At 41.8% G+C, this 13,985-nt stretch overlaps 1 long non-coding RNA gene across 1 annotated transcript; it reads right to left on the reverse strand.

Moving 5' to 3' along the window:
* Positions 1-4,398: 4,398 nt before the first annotated feature.
* Positions 4,399-13,507, reverse strand: LOC140481287 (uncharacterized). Its single transcript, XR_011961496.1, has 3 exons — positions 13,419-13,507; positions 5,769-5,821; positions 4,399-4,479 (listed from the first exon to the last, which is right to left on the reverse strand). It is a non-coding gene; the product is annotated as an uncharacterized lncRNA (long non-coding RNA).
* Positions 13,508-13,985: the final 478 nt, after the last annotated feature.

Below are 13,985 nucleotides of genomic sequence, written 5' to 3' on the forward strand. Positions count from 1 at the left end.
GATTTATCAATTTTTAGACCCGTTAGCTTTTCTAGCACTTTCTCTTTTGTAATGGCTGCCATACTCAACTCTGCCACCTGACTCTCCTGAATTGTTGGGATATTACTCATGTCTTCCACTGTGAAACTGATGCAAGGCACTTTTTAAGTTCCTCAGCTATTTCCTTATCTCTCATCACTAGCCTTCCCACCTCAAAGTGAAGCAGCCCAATGTCTACTTTTGCCTCTCATTTGTTTCTTATGTATTGAAAATAACTTTTAGTATCATTTCTAATATTACTGGCTAGACTACCTTCATATTTGATCCTCTTCTTCCTTATTTCTCTTTTTGTTATCCTCTGTTTGTTTTTGTAGCCTTCCCAATCTTCTGATTTCCTAATGCTCTTGGCCACTTTATAGGCTATTTCCTCTTCTTTGACACATTTCCTGACTTCCTTTGTCAGCCATGGCTGTCTAATTCATCCCCAGGTAATTTTTCTTTTCTTTGGAATTAAAGTCTGTTTTGTGTCCTCAGTTACACCCAGAAACTCCTGACATTGTTGCTCTACTGTCTTCCCCACTAGGCTCTGCTTCCAGTCGATTTGCGTCAGTTCCTCTCTCATGCCCCTGTAATTACCTTTATTTAACTGTAACACCATTACATCCAATTTTGTCTTCTCTCTTTCAAACTGCAGACCGAACTCTACCATATTATGATCGCTGCCTCCTAAGTGTTCCCTTACGTTAAGGTCTTTTATAAAGTCTGGCTCATTACATAGCACTAAGTCCAGAATAGCCTGCTCCCTTGTGGGTCCATCACAGTCTGTCCAAAAAACAATCCTGTAAGCATTCCGTGAATTCCCTTTCTTTGTGTCCACCGGCAACATTATTCACCCAGTCCACCTGCATGTTGAAGTCCCCCATAATCACAGTGACCTTGCCTTTCTGACATGCTCTATCTATTTCCTGGTGTGTCTTGTGGCCCTGATCCTGACCATTATTAGGAGGTCTGTACATAACTACCATTATGTTTTTTTGGCTTTGTGGTTCGTCAACTCCACCCACCCAGACTCCACATCACCTGACCCTATGTCTTTCAGTGTCATAGATTTAATTTCATTCTTAACTAACAAGGCAACCCCACCAACCACACCCCCACCCCGCCCACCTCCACGTCTTTTCAATAAGTTGTAAATCCTTGGATGTTTAACTGCCAGTCCTGAACCCTCTGCAACCATGTCTCTGTGATGCCTACCACATCATAATCATTCATGATGATTTGCACTGTTGATTCAACTAGATTAGATGAGATTAGATTACTTACAGTGTGGAAACAGGCATTTCGGCCCAACAAGTCCACACCGACCCGCCGAAGCGCAACCCACCCATACTCCTACATTTACCCCTTACCTAACACTACGGACAACTTAGCATGGCCAATTCACCTGACCTGCACATCTTTGGACTGTGGGAGGAAACCGGAGCATCCAGAGGAAACCCACGCAGACACGGGGAGAACGTGCAAACTCCACACAGTCTGAGGCTTTGTTATGAATGCTACGAGCATTCAGGGAAAGCACCTTAATGCAAACTTTCTTATCATTATTAGAGATATTGGAAATCATAAGATGTCCTAAGTTATCCTTCCTTTTTGCTACATAGAAGAATACAGCGCAGTACAGGCCCTTTGGCCCTCGATGTTGCATCGGTCCAAGCCCACCTAACCTACACTAGCCTACTATCCTCCATATGCCTATCCAATGCCCGTTTAAATGCCCATAAAGAGGGAGAGTCCACCACTGCTACTGGCAGGGCATTCCATGAACTCACGACTCGCTGAGTAAAGAATCTACCCCTAACATCTGTCCTATACCTACCACCCCTTAATTTAAAGCTATGCCCCCTCGTAATAGCTGACTCCATACGTGGAAAAAGGTTCTCATGGTCAACCCGATCTAAACCCCTAATTTTCTTGTACACCTCTATCAAGTCACCCCTAAACCTTCTTTTCTCCAATGAAAACAGCCCCAAGTGCCTCAGCCTTTCCTCATACGATCTTCCTACCATACCAGGCAACATCCTGGTAAACCTCCTCTGCACCCGTTCCAGTGCCTCCACATCCTTCCTATAGTATGGTGACCAAAACTGCACACAATACTCCAGATGCGGCCGCACCAGAGTCTTATACAACTGCAACATGACCTCAGGACTCCGGAACTCAATTCCTCTACCAATAAAAGCCAGTACGCCATATGCCTTCTTCACCGCACTATTTACCTGGGTGGCAACTTTCAAAGATCTGTGTACATGGACACCAAGATCCCTCTGCTCATCCACACTACCAAGTATCCGACCATTAGCCCAGTACCCCATCTTTTTGTTACTCTTACCAAAGTGAATCACTTCACACTTACCTACATTGAACTCCATTTGCCACCTTTCTGCCCAGCTCTGCAGCTTATCTATATCCCGCTGTAACCTGACACATGGTTCCTCATTGTCAACAACTCCACCGACTTTCGTATCATCTGCAAACTTACTCACCCAACCTTCTAGCCCCTCCTCCAGGTCATTTATAAAAATGACAAACAGCAATGGTCCCAAAACAAATCCTTGCAGAACACCGCTCATAATTGCACTCCAAAGTGAACCTTTACCATCAACTACTACCCTCTGTCTTCTTCCAGCCAGCCAAATCCTAATCCAAACCTCCAACTCACCCTCAATACCATACCTCCGTATTTTTTGCAGTAGCCTACCATGGGGAACCCCTTATAAAACGCCTTACTAAAATCCATATACACCACATCTACCGCTTTCCCCTTGTCCACCTCCTTAGTCACCTTCTCGAAGAATTCAATAAGGTTTGTGAGGCACGACCTGCCCTTCACAAAACCATGCTGACTATCCCTGATCACATTATTCCTATCCAGATGTTCATAAATCCTATCCCTTACAATTCTCTCTGAGACTTTGCCCACAACAGAAGTGAGACTCACCGGCCTATAGTTACTAGGGTTATCCCTACTCCCCTTCTTGAACAAGGGAACCACATTTGCTATGCTCCAGTCTTCTGGCACTATTCCTGTAGACAACGAGGACATAAAAATCAAGGCCAATGGCTCCGCAATCTCCTCGCTTGCTTCCCAGAGAATCCTAGGATAAATGCCATCAGGCCCAGGTGACTTATCTATTTTCACCCTTTCCAGAATTTCCAACACCTCTTCCCTACATACCTCAAAGCCGTCCGTTCTAATTAATTGTGACTCAGTATTCACATCGGCAACAATGTCCTGTTCCTGAGTGAATACTGACGAAAAGTATTCATTCAGTATCTCCCCAATCTCTTCAGCCTCCACACACAACTTCCCACTACTATCCTTGACTGGACCTATTCCTACCCTAGTCGATCTTTTATTCCTGACATACCTATAGAAAGCCTTAGGGTTTTCCCTAATCCTACCAACTAAGGACTTTTCATGTCCCCTCCTTGCTGCTCTTAGCTCTCTCTTCAGAACCTTCCTGGCTACCTTATAACTCTCAATCGCCCCAATTGAACCTTCACGCCTCATCTTTATATAGGCCGCCCTCTTCCATTTAACAAGAGATTCCAATTCCTTATTAAACCACGGCTCCCTCACACGACCCTTTCCTCCCTGCCTGACAGGTACATACTTATCTAGAACACTCAATAGTTGCTCCTTGAACAAGTTCTACATATCAATTACGCCCTTGCCTTGAAGCCTACTTTTCCAAGCCACGCATCCTAAGTCATGCCTCACCGCATCATAATTTCCCTGCCCCCAGCTATAACTCTTGCTCTGCAGTGCACACTTATCCCTCTCCATCACTACATTCCTAGTCTGCCTCGAGCTTAAACCCACGTGCACATATGCTATCCTGATGCTTATCTTTTCATTTAACTCCATACTCCCTGTCACTTTCACTTTCCCTTCCCCCCGACTCAAAAGTTTAAAGTCCTACTTTCCACCTTATTTATCCTTTTCGCTAGAACACTGGTTCCAGATCTCCAGACGTGGAGATCATCCCATCGGTACAGATCCCGCTCTCCCCCCGGTTCCAAAACTGATGCCAATGCCCCATGAAATGGAATCCCTCTTTCCCACACCAATCCCTTAGCCCCGTGTTTACTTCCCTAACTTTCTTATTTCTATGCCAATTGGCACGTGGCTCGGGCAGTAATCTGCAGGTTATGACCCTTGAGGACCTGTACTTTAATTTTCTTCCTAGTGCTTGATAATCCCCAAACAGGTCCGCCAGCCTAGCTTTGCCCATGTTGTTAGTCCCAACGTGGATCACAACAACTGAATCCTCCCCATCCCGCTCCAATATCCTTTCAAGCTGGTCGGAGTTGTCCTCTTCCCTGGCACTGGGCAGGCAACACACCATGCAGAACACACCTACTTAAATAGCAATCACGTGGCTTCCCAACAGCCTCCCTGCTTCAACCTCACTTGCGTCCATCTCCCGCCGCTCTCTCCTGTAAAAAAGGAACTGTTATTTAAAAATCTGATGAAGGTCTACCCTTTAAGCCTGCAACATTTGTTTCAGCAGGTCACACAAAAGACAAACAGGCAAAAAAACACAGTTATGGGATAAATAATAAAAGGAAATACTGGTCAGATTACTTAAATGGTTTTAATGATGTACTGGTTTATAAGCATAAAGTGGATTCTTTGGTTTCTTCTCTGGAATTGCCAGAACCCCATCACCTTCTCAGTTTACGTGGCTAAAGGGAGTAGCATTTCTAACTCAGCTTTCTACTCCTTGGGCTTCCAGGACCTGGTGTAGCAGATTAGGCAGTGAGCTTTCAAATCTTCATGCTGTCTTGCCAGCAGCCAAGCTAATTTCTCAATAAACATAGTTTACAAATCAACTTCAATTCTCAATCACTCTGCTAGATGAATCCTCTCTTTCCAAGGACTCAATTACCATTCAACAACTGCCATCTGTGTGACATGGGGTTTCTTCCAGATTTACCAGGTAATGGCCTACTTCTGCTGTTTTAACACAGTGCTATACCTGAAATGTCTGTTAGAACATTTTTAATCAAGAATTAATCTGCAATTATCCTTCAGGTCTAGCCTCAAACCAAACTTTGTTTGTTTGGTCTGTTCTTTGCCTTTTACCACAAGCTGTCCTGAAGTTCGCAACTCACTTCCAGCTCACAATTCCCACTTCACAACACCCTACAAACGTGATAAAAAAGAAAAAGAATAAAAATAACAAAAAATATCAGTGGGGTTTCTGACACTCTCTTACTGATACCAAAAGAGAAAATTCTTGAAAGTCTCAGCAGGTCTGGCAGCATCTGTAAGGAGAGAAAAGAGCTGACGTTTCGAGTCTAACTGACACTTTGTCAAAGCTCTTTTGGTTTCAGATTCCAGCATCCGCAGTAATTTGCTTTTACTCTCTTACTGATGTTGCCCAGGTTTCTGCAATACATAATAATGCTGCGTTGTAAATGTTTTCCTTACGTTTCTGGTATCAGGAAGCTCTGATTGGTTAATAAGTGTTGCCCAATGGGACTATCATTCCCAACGTCCTTAATTCTGGGAAGTGTGCTGCTGCCCAGTTAGTGCCTCATAGGCATTTGATTCAGGATGCCTTGTCAAAAAGATGTGACATGGGACCCTCAGCAGTTTTCGAGCTAACAGACAAGACCACATCACCTCAATTACATACTGCACTATAACTATGAGTATTCCCTTAGTCTTGTTCAGCTGTTCACATGTGACCATTTAATTGAATGAAAGGAAACCAACCTACCTCCTGACTAATGGAAAAAAAGGTATGCCTCAGGCTTCAGGTTTGGGTATTGTCTGGAATTCAACAAAAATCAGAGTGAGCCATCATTCCAGAGTTAGAACATAGAACATAGAAAAGTACAGCACAGAACAAGCCCTTTGGCCCACAATGTTCTGCCGAGATTTAATCCTAATGTAAAATATAATAAATTCACCTGCGCACACCTCAACTCACTGCTCTCCATGTGCATGTCCAGCAGTCACTTAAATGTCCCCAATGACTCTGCTTCCACCACCACAGCTGGCAACGCATTCCATGCATTCACAATTCTCTGCGTAAAGAACCTACCTCTGACATCTCCTTTATACCTTCCTCCTAATATCTTCAAACTATGACTCCTCGTACCAGTCAATCCTGCCCTGGGGAAAACTCTCTGGCTATTGACTCTATCTATTCCTCTCATTATCTTGTACACCTTGATCAGTTCTCCTCTCTCCCTCCTTCTCTCCAAACAAAAAAGTCCGAGCTTATTCAACCTTTCTTTGTCAGGCAAGCCCTCCAGTCCAGGCAGCACGTTGGTAAACCTTCTTTGTACCCTCTCTAAAGCCTCTGTATCTTTCCTATAGTAGGGCAACCAGAACTGGACACAATATTCCAAGTGTAGTCTCACCAGGGACTTGTACAGCTGGAGCAAACCTCGCGGTTCTTAAACTCGATCCCCCATTGATGAAAGCCAAAACACCATTGCTTTATGAACAACCCTATCCACTTGGGTGGCAACTTTGAGGGATCTATGTACTTGCACACCAAGATCCCTTTGTTCCTCCACACTGCTATGAATCCTGTCTTTAATCCGATATTCAGCATTTGAGTTTGACCTTCCAAAATGCATCACTTCGCATTTATCCAGGTTGAACTCCATCTGCCATTTCTCAGCCCAGCTCTGCAACCTGTCTATGTTGTGCTGCAGCCTGCAGTAGCCCTTTACACTATCGATGACAGCTCCAACCTTTGTGTCATCTGTCAGTTCACAACCTTTATAAAATGGTTCATAGATGCCAGACAAATGGCTGCTGCAGCCTTTGTCCAGCAATGTCGCTCTGATGTAATTCCTATTCTCAGCCCCACTGTGACAGGAATAAGACCTTAGAAGATGACAGTCTACCAGGAATATTTCAAATCTGGAACTGCCCCTTGATTCTGTACTCTGGCTGGATCAATGGTTTCTGCCAGACAGATTGTAGCATTTGCAATTAGATTGACAGCCAACAGATGTTTGAGCCACAATTGTACACACATTACCGTCATTCTTGAGTTTTTGGAATGTTTGCCTCAACGATTTTGACACCGTTGGTCAGTTTTTATCAATTTTTTAGGTTGATAGTTGTGATTTTGAAGAAGTGAACTGTAGCTAATTATAGGGCAAATTGTTATGAATTGCTATGAAAGCACTGGGATAAATGACATTTGTTTTTTAATTCCTTGCTTTCTTTAGCTCAAAACTTTTGATGTCAAGGTAAACATGCCTATCAAACAGATTGCAAGAATGGCTACCTACTCCTTCCATAACGCAGTGAAAAATATTCAGGGTGTTAACAAAGGAAACTATAGAACAGAAGAGGTGAGAAATGTCAGTAAAGCTTATCTAACTCAAATATAAAACAATGTTATTAGAATCTGCATTTAACAATCTTGTTGGTAATATAAAACCTTGCTTGGTTATTATTTATAGCTCTGAGAATGTAGGAAATATGAAGCAGGAGGGGAATCCTCCAGAGCAATGCAGCAACAACTTGAGAAATATCTTTGAGCATTGCTCACTGACTGATGCTCACAGCTGCTCCATCTGGATTCTTGACAACAGTAGTAACCTCGAAGATAAATCTTTTCATTGTCACTTGGAGCTATGGAATTCTGAACTCAATTGAACAGCACAGACCAGCCATATAGCATCTGTTTAGCTAAATCCCTGAGGATAGTAAGTGCTAGACAAATCAGTATAGGCTACCTGTATATTCCGCAGAGTTTGTCTGAAAATAATCTTAAGTGTGCCACATCAATAATCTCCATTAAGAAACATGCAGATCTGTCATTAAATAGACATGACTGCTGTACACCAATTCTTCAGTGCTGCCATTTTTATATAAGTTAGAAAGATGAACCAACCATGGCTAACAAAAAAAGTTTTAAAATGTATTAAATCAAAGCATGGGACTGAGAAAGTTACCAAATAAGTAGTAAGACTGAAGATTAGAAGCATTTTAGAATTCAGCAAAGGAGGATCTGAAAGTTGATAAATTAAGATAAAATAAAATATAAAAGAAAATTAATGAGAAAAATTAAAATGAACAATAATAGATGTGTAAAAAAGAATGTATAAACAAAGACAAACGTAGTCCACTGTAGGCAAAGACAGAAACACTTAAAACAAAGAATAAGGAAATGAGAGAGAAACTAAACAAATACTTTGTGTCTTTCTTACTGAAAAAGAATTTTAAAATCTCAGAGGAATATTAGGAAACCAAGGGAGTAGTGACAATGAGGAACTAAAAGAAATCGGAGCAGTCCTACAGATTGGAAGGTCACAAATGCACCCACACTATTTGAGAAAGAAGAAGCAGAGAAAGCATGGAACCACAGAACACTTAGTTTGACATGCATAGTTGGGAAAATACTCAAACTATTATGAAAGACATGATATCTGGATACTTCAGAAATAATGGTAGGATTGGGCAGAGTCGACATGGACTTGTCAAAGGGGAGTAATGTTTGATAAGCCTGGTACAGATTTATTAGGATGTAACTAGTAGATTAGATAATGGGGAACCAGGAAATATTGTATATTTAGATTTCCAAAAGGCCTTTGATAAGGCTCCACACAGGAGATTAGAGGACACAGGTTAGGGGTAATATATAGACATGGTTTGAGAATTGTTTAACAGATAGAAAGCAGAGAGTAGCAATAAATAAGCCATTATCAGGTCAGCAGGCTGTGACCAGTGGGACACTGCAGGAGTTGGTGCTTAGTCCCCAGCTATTCACAATCAATAATCAATGATTTGAAGAACAGAAATTCAAAAACCAAAAAGAGTAATTCTTAAATGATAAGAAATTGGAAAGTGTTAATGTCCAAAGGTACCAGAATATCATTACTTATAAGTCACTGGAAGCTGCCATGAAAGTGCAGCAACAGTTTTGATCTCCTTATAAAAGAAAGGTAATACTTGACATGTAGGCAGCACAACAAAGGTTCATCAGACTGATCACTCGGATTGTAAGATTGTCCTATGATAAGAGACTGGGGAAATTTAGCTTATATTCTCTTGGGTTGACAGACTAGAAAATGATAAAACAGTGTATATAATTTCTCTAGATTTTTGAAAGACCTTTAGTGGATAACCCCTGATAGACTAATGAATAAGTTCAGATAATGTGAAACCAGGAGACATGTGGCAAAATTGATCATTAGCTGGCTTTAAGGTAGAGGAAATAAAATGGAGAAAAGGAGCAGAGAATGTGAAGTGGTGTTCCATACAGATCAGAGTTGGGAAAACCGCTGTTCATAATCTAGATCTACACTATGAACCTGGAATCAAAAACACGGTAGAATTTCTCAGGAGCCGAAAAATGGTGTGAATGTGGATAATTAGCTTACTGGCTCTCTCCACATTGATATCACGGGTTTAAGTAGCCCAGCTGAAGTTCTTAACTGGAAATTAGGGGCCTTTTCCAATAGTTATTGTTTATTTTGCCAAGTTGGAAGGGACCCACATTGTTTGGCCAGGCTGCCTTGGTGGTCTACCAGACAGCTGGGAGAAGCTCCTAACTAGGCACACTGTGTTTACTGCAGGTTTAGCCAACACCAAGGGCTGCTCCCATGGGATGATCCTGGGACTGCCCTACACACACACACACACACACACACACACACCTACCTTCACCCATGTCAAATCCTGCCTGACTGTCTCCAGTGAGGCCACCCCACTCAATTTTATTCCAGGGCTTTCATGGTTGCTTCTTGTCAGAGATGTATCACAATCCCAACAGTGACCACCACTGCCAGTGGCACTGCCAAATCTGAATAGTTGCTGGCCCTTTAATTGGCCTGCACTTCCTACAGGTGGGATCTGAACCTCTGAACCTTTGCCATTACCTTTAAGTTCGATGAGCAACTTTTGAATTTGCATGTGACACCAAATTTGGAGAAATTGTGAATAGTGAGGGGAACTGCACCAAATTACAGGACATTAATAAACTTGCCAAATGGGCACACAATTCGCAAATGAAGTTCAGCATAAATTATTGTGAGGTTGTATATTGTTTGTAAAAACAGACATCACTGATTCCTTGAGAGGTACGAGTCAACGTGGGGTAATAAAAACCAAGGGATCTTGGAATCCAAAATTCCAATCACTTACAGTTGTAAGGCAATTTTGTTTCTTGAGGAATAGAATTCAAAAGTAAGGGAGTATATTAAACATTTATTGAATCTTAGTTAAACTACACTTAGCATACCACATGCAATTTAATAACCCTATTCTACAAAGGATATTGAGAGAAATTCCATCAGTATTTACTGTGGAAAAAAGATGTGGAAGCTAGAGAACTTGAAGAAATGAATAGTGATATTGTGCAAAGAAAAGTATCTTTATTACAAGGGAGGAGGTGCTGGATGTTTTAAAACACATAAAGGTGGATAAATCCCTGGGACCTGATCAGGTGTACCCTAGACCTTTGTGGGAAACTAGAGAAGTGATTCCTGGAGCCGTTGCTGAGATATTTGTATCATCTATAGCCATGGGTGGGGTGCCAGATGACTGGAGGGTGGCTATTGTGGTGCCACTATTTAAGAAAGATGGTAAGAAAAATCCAGGGAACTATAGACCTGCGAACCTTATGGCAGTGGTGGATAAGTTGTTGGAGGGAATCCTTAGGGACAGGGTTTACATATATTTGGAAAGACAAGGACTGATTAAAGATAACCAATATGGCTTTGTGATTGAAAAATTGTGTCTCACTAACTTGATTGAGTTCTTTGAAGAAGTGACAAAGACGATTGAGTAAGGCAGCATGGTGGACGCTGTCTATATGGATTTCAGAAAGTCATTTGATAAGGTTCTACATGGCAGACTGATTTGCAAGGTTAGATCATGTGGACTTTAGGGAGAATTAGCCACTTGGATACAAAATTAGCTTGAAGGTAGGAGACAAAGTGCTGTTGCGAGGTTGTTTTTCGGTAAAAACAATGATTGCAACTGTTGGAATTAGATTCTGGATTAGAGTGGTGCTGGAAAAGCACAGCAGTTCAGGCAGCAGCCGAGGAGCAGGAAAATTGACATTTTGGGCAAAAGCCCTTCATCAGGAATAGGTTGTTTTTTGGACTGGAGCCTGTGACTAATGGTATGTTGCAATGATTAGTGCTGGATCCACTGCTTTATTTATATAATTGATTTGGATGTGAATATAGGACGAATGGTTAGGAAGTTTAAGAATAACACTAAAATTAGAGGTGAAGTGGGCAGTGAAGCAAGTTATCTTAGATTACAACTAGACCTTGATCAGTTTGGCTGATGGGCTGAGGAGCAGCAGATGGAGTTTAGTTTAGATAACTGTGATGTGCTGCATTTTGGAAAGGCAAATTAGGGCAGGGCTTAAACACTTAATGGCAAGGCCCTGGGGAGTGTTTCCATGCAAAGTGACCTTGGAGTGAAGGATCATAGTTCCTTGAAGGTGGAGTCACAGGTTGACAGTATAATGAAGAAGGTATTTGGGTATACTTGCCGTTATTGGTCAGTGCATTGATTAAAGGAGTTGGGATGTCAAGTTGCAGCTATACAGAAGATTGGTTATGCCACATTTGGAATACTGCATTCAATTCTGGTCTCCCTGCTATAGGAAGGATGTTGTGAAACTTGAAATAATTCAGAAAAGATTTACATGGATGTTGCCAGGGTTGAAGGGTTTGAGCTATAGGGAAGGGCTGAATAGGCTGAGTCTGTTTTCCCTGGAACATCGGAGGCTGAGGGGTGACCTTATGGAGGTTTATAAAATCATGGGGGGCATAGATAGGGTAAATAGACAAGGTCTTTTCCCCGAGGTAGCAGAGTTCAAAGCTAGAGGGTATAGGTTTAAGGCGAAAGGGGAAAGATTTAAAAGAGACCTAACAGGCAATGTTTTCATCCAGAGGTTGATGAGCGTATGGAATGAGCTGCCAGAGGAAGTGATGGAGGCTGGTACAATTACAACATTGAAAAGATGTCTGGATGGGTAAATGAATAAGGTGGGTTTAGAACGATATGTGCCAAATGCTAGCAAATTGGACCAGATTAATTTAAGATATCTGGTCAGCATGGGCAAGTTGGATTGAAGGGTTGTAGAACTCTATGACTCCATGAGATACTGGAGCGGGTGGAGAGAACATTTACAAAGATAACCATAAGAAATGCCAGTGGATACACATCAAGAAAGGATGAACATATGAGGCCTCTTTCCCCCATGAAAAAAGATGACCTAATTGAAATGTTTAAAACTATTGAAGATTTTGACAGAGATGATGCAGAGAGAATGACAGAACTTAATACACTCCACTGTGATTGGTTTGGTGGTGGACGTTTTTAATCAGGGTGGTAGGTGGTGGCTGTGACCTCAATTCCTTATGATTTATGTCTCTGAGTCTGCAGTGGGAAAAATTAAGGGCAGAGTTCCTGCCACTAATTGACTTCATTAAATGAGTAATTAATTAGAGGCCTCATTCTGCTGCTGCTGATATTTATCCAGTGGTGGAAGGAACTGTATATGCAGAAAGCCTGAAAGCCAAGCCCCATCAGAGTAGTTTGAGATCTTTCCAGGTGGGAAGTTCATTACTTGTCCAGTCTGTGCTTGATCAAGAGATCTTACCCAACAAAATCTTTCCCACCTTCTCTAATCTGTACCTGGACCCTTTGGTCATCCTGGGTCTAGGTGGGTGCACTAACAGCAGCAGCCACTGTCTCTCCAGAGTCACAGCTGAGTGACAATGAAGGGCAATGCTTTTTCTTTGTTGACTGTTGGGATTTTCACCTCCCTATTCTCAGTGTCCCTGAGCCTGAGTTGGAGGTGGGGCTGCTATTGCCCATGTAAGTTCCTGATTGGCACAATGCAGAGGGACTTTGTAAAAAGTGGGTTCACACAGGTCTCACCAACTCTTCTGCTGGCAAGCATGAGCCCTTCACCTGCACTAAATACTGCTCAATGTTATCAAAAGTTGATCATCAGTGTCAGATAGTCCCCAGAAAATCCAATACAGAATTTAGAATAAACCCCTTTATACAGAAAGTATTGAGAACAGTGAATTAAGTGAATTAATTAATTCATTGTAGCAACGTAACAGGGGCAGGTACATGACTCCTGGCAGCCATTTTTAGATGCTATGTTTATTATTTAAAAGTCAAAGTAACTTTCTTTATAAAACATATAATATTTTAACTATATATTTGTGACAAGAGCAACAATGATACATCTAGATGAAGAAAGATAGGAGGCGCCTCAAGTGGAACATAAATGCTGGGCTAGTTGTGCTGAATGACCAAGATAAAGTGACCTAAGTAACCTATCCCCTCAGATAATTAGGTGAGCTGGCTTCGGAAAAAGATGAATTACGAATCCAACCACTGCTCCTTTCCAATGACCAACCTTATGTGAGAGGAAAAGATGACACCCTCCACAGATCCATGTGCTTTTTGTAACATATAAAGAGTCAATCACTTCGGTTTCAGGTAGCACCTATGAGAAACACACAGAGGATGGTGAAAGAGAAGTATTTGTTGATGAAACACATGTCAAGCCATGCACTGTAGATCAGGGCTCTCCCTTTCCTCTCCTACTCCATGCTCTGTTCTTATTGATGGGTCTTAAGCTTTGGTATAGACTCACAATGGGAAGAAGTTTGAGAAGCACTGGTGTAGATATACAAACATTGTGCAATAAATATAATTGTTAGACATCTACATTATATAAAAGGTTTTCTCTTCATTCAGACATTCATAGAACTGATTGCATCCCACAGGGTTTGTAGAGAAAAATACATACAAATCTTTAAGATCCTCAGTTCAGATGGTTAGACTTGTCCTGAAAACAGCAGAAATTAGATTAGATTAGATTACCTAGATTAGATTAGATTACCTACAGTGTGGAAACAGGCCCTTCGGCCCAACAAGTCCACACCGCCCCGCCGAAGCGTAACCCACCCATACCCCTACA

The sequence above is a fragment of the Chiloscyllium punctatum genome, chromosome 9, assembly GCF_047496795.1.
Source record: "Chiloscyllium punctatum isolate Juve2018m chromosome 9, sChiPun1.3, whole genome shotgun sequence".
Taxonomy (NCBI): domain Eukaryota; kingdom Metazoa; phylum Chordata; class Chondrichthyes; order Orectolobiformes; family Hemiscylliidae; genus Chiloscyllium; species Chiloscyllium punctatum.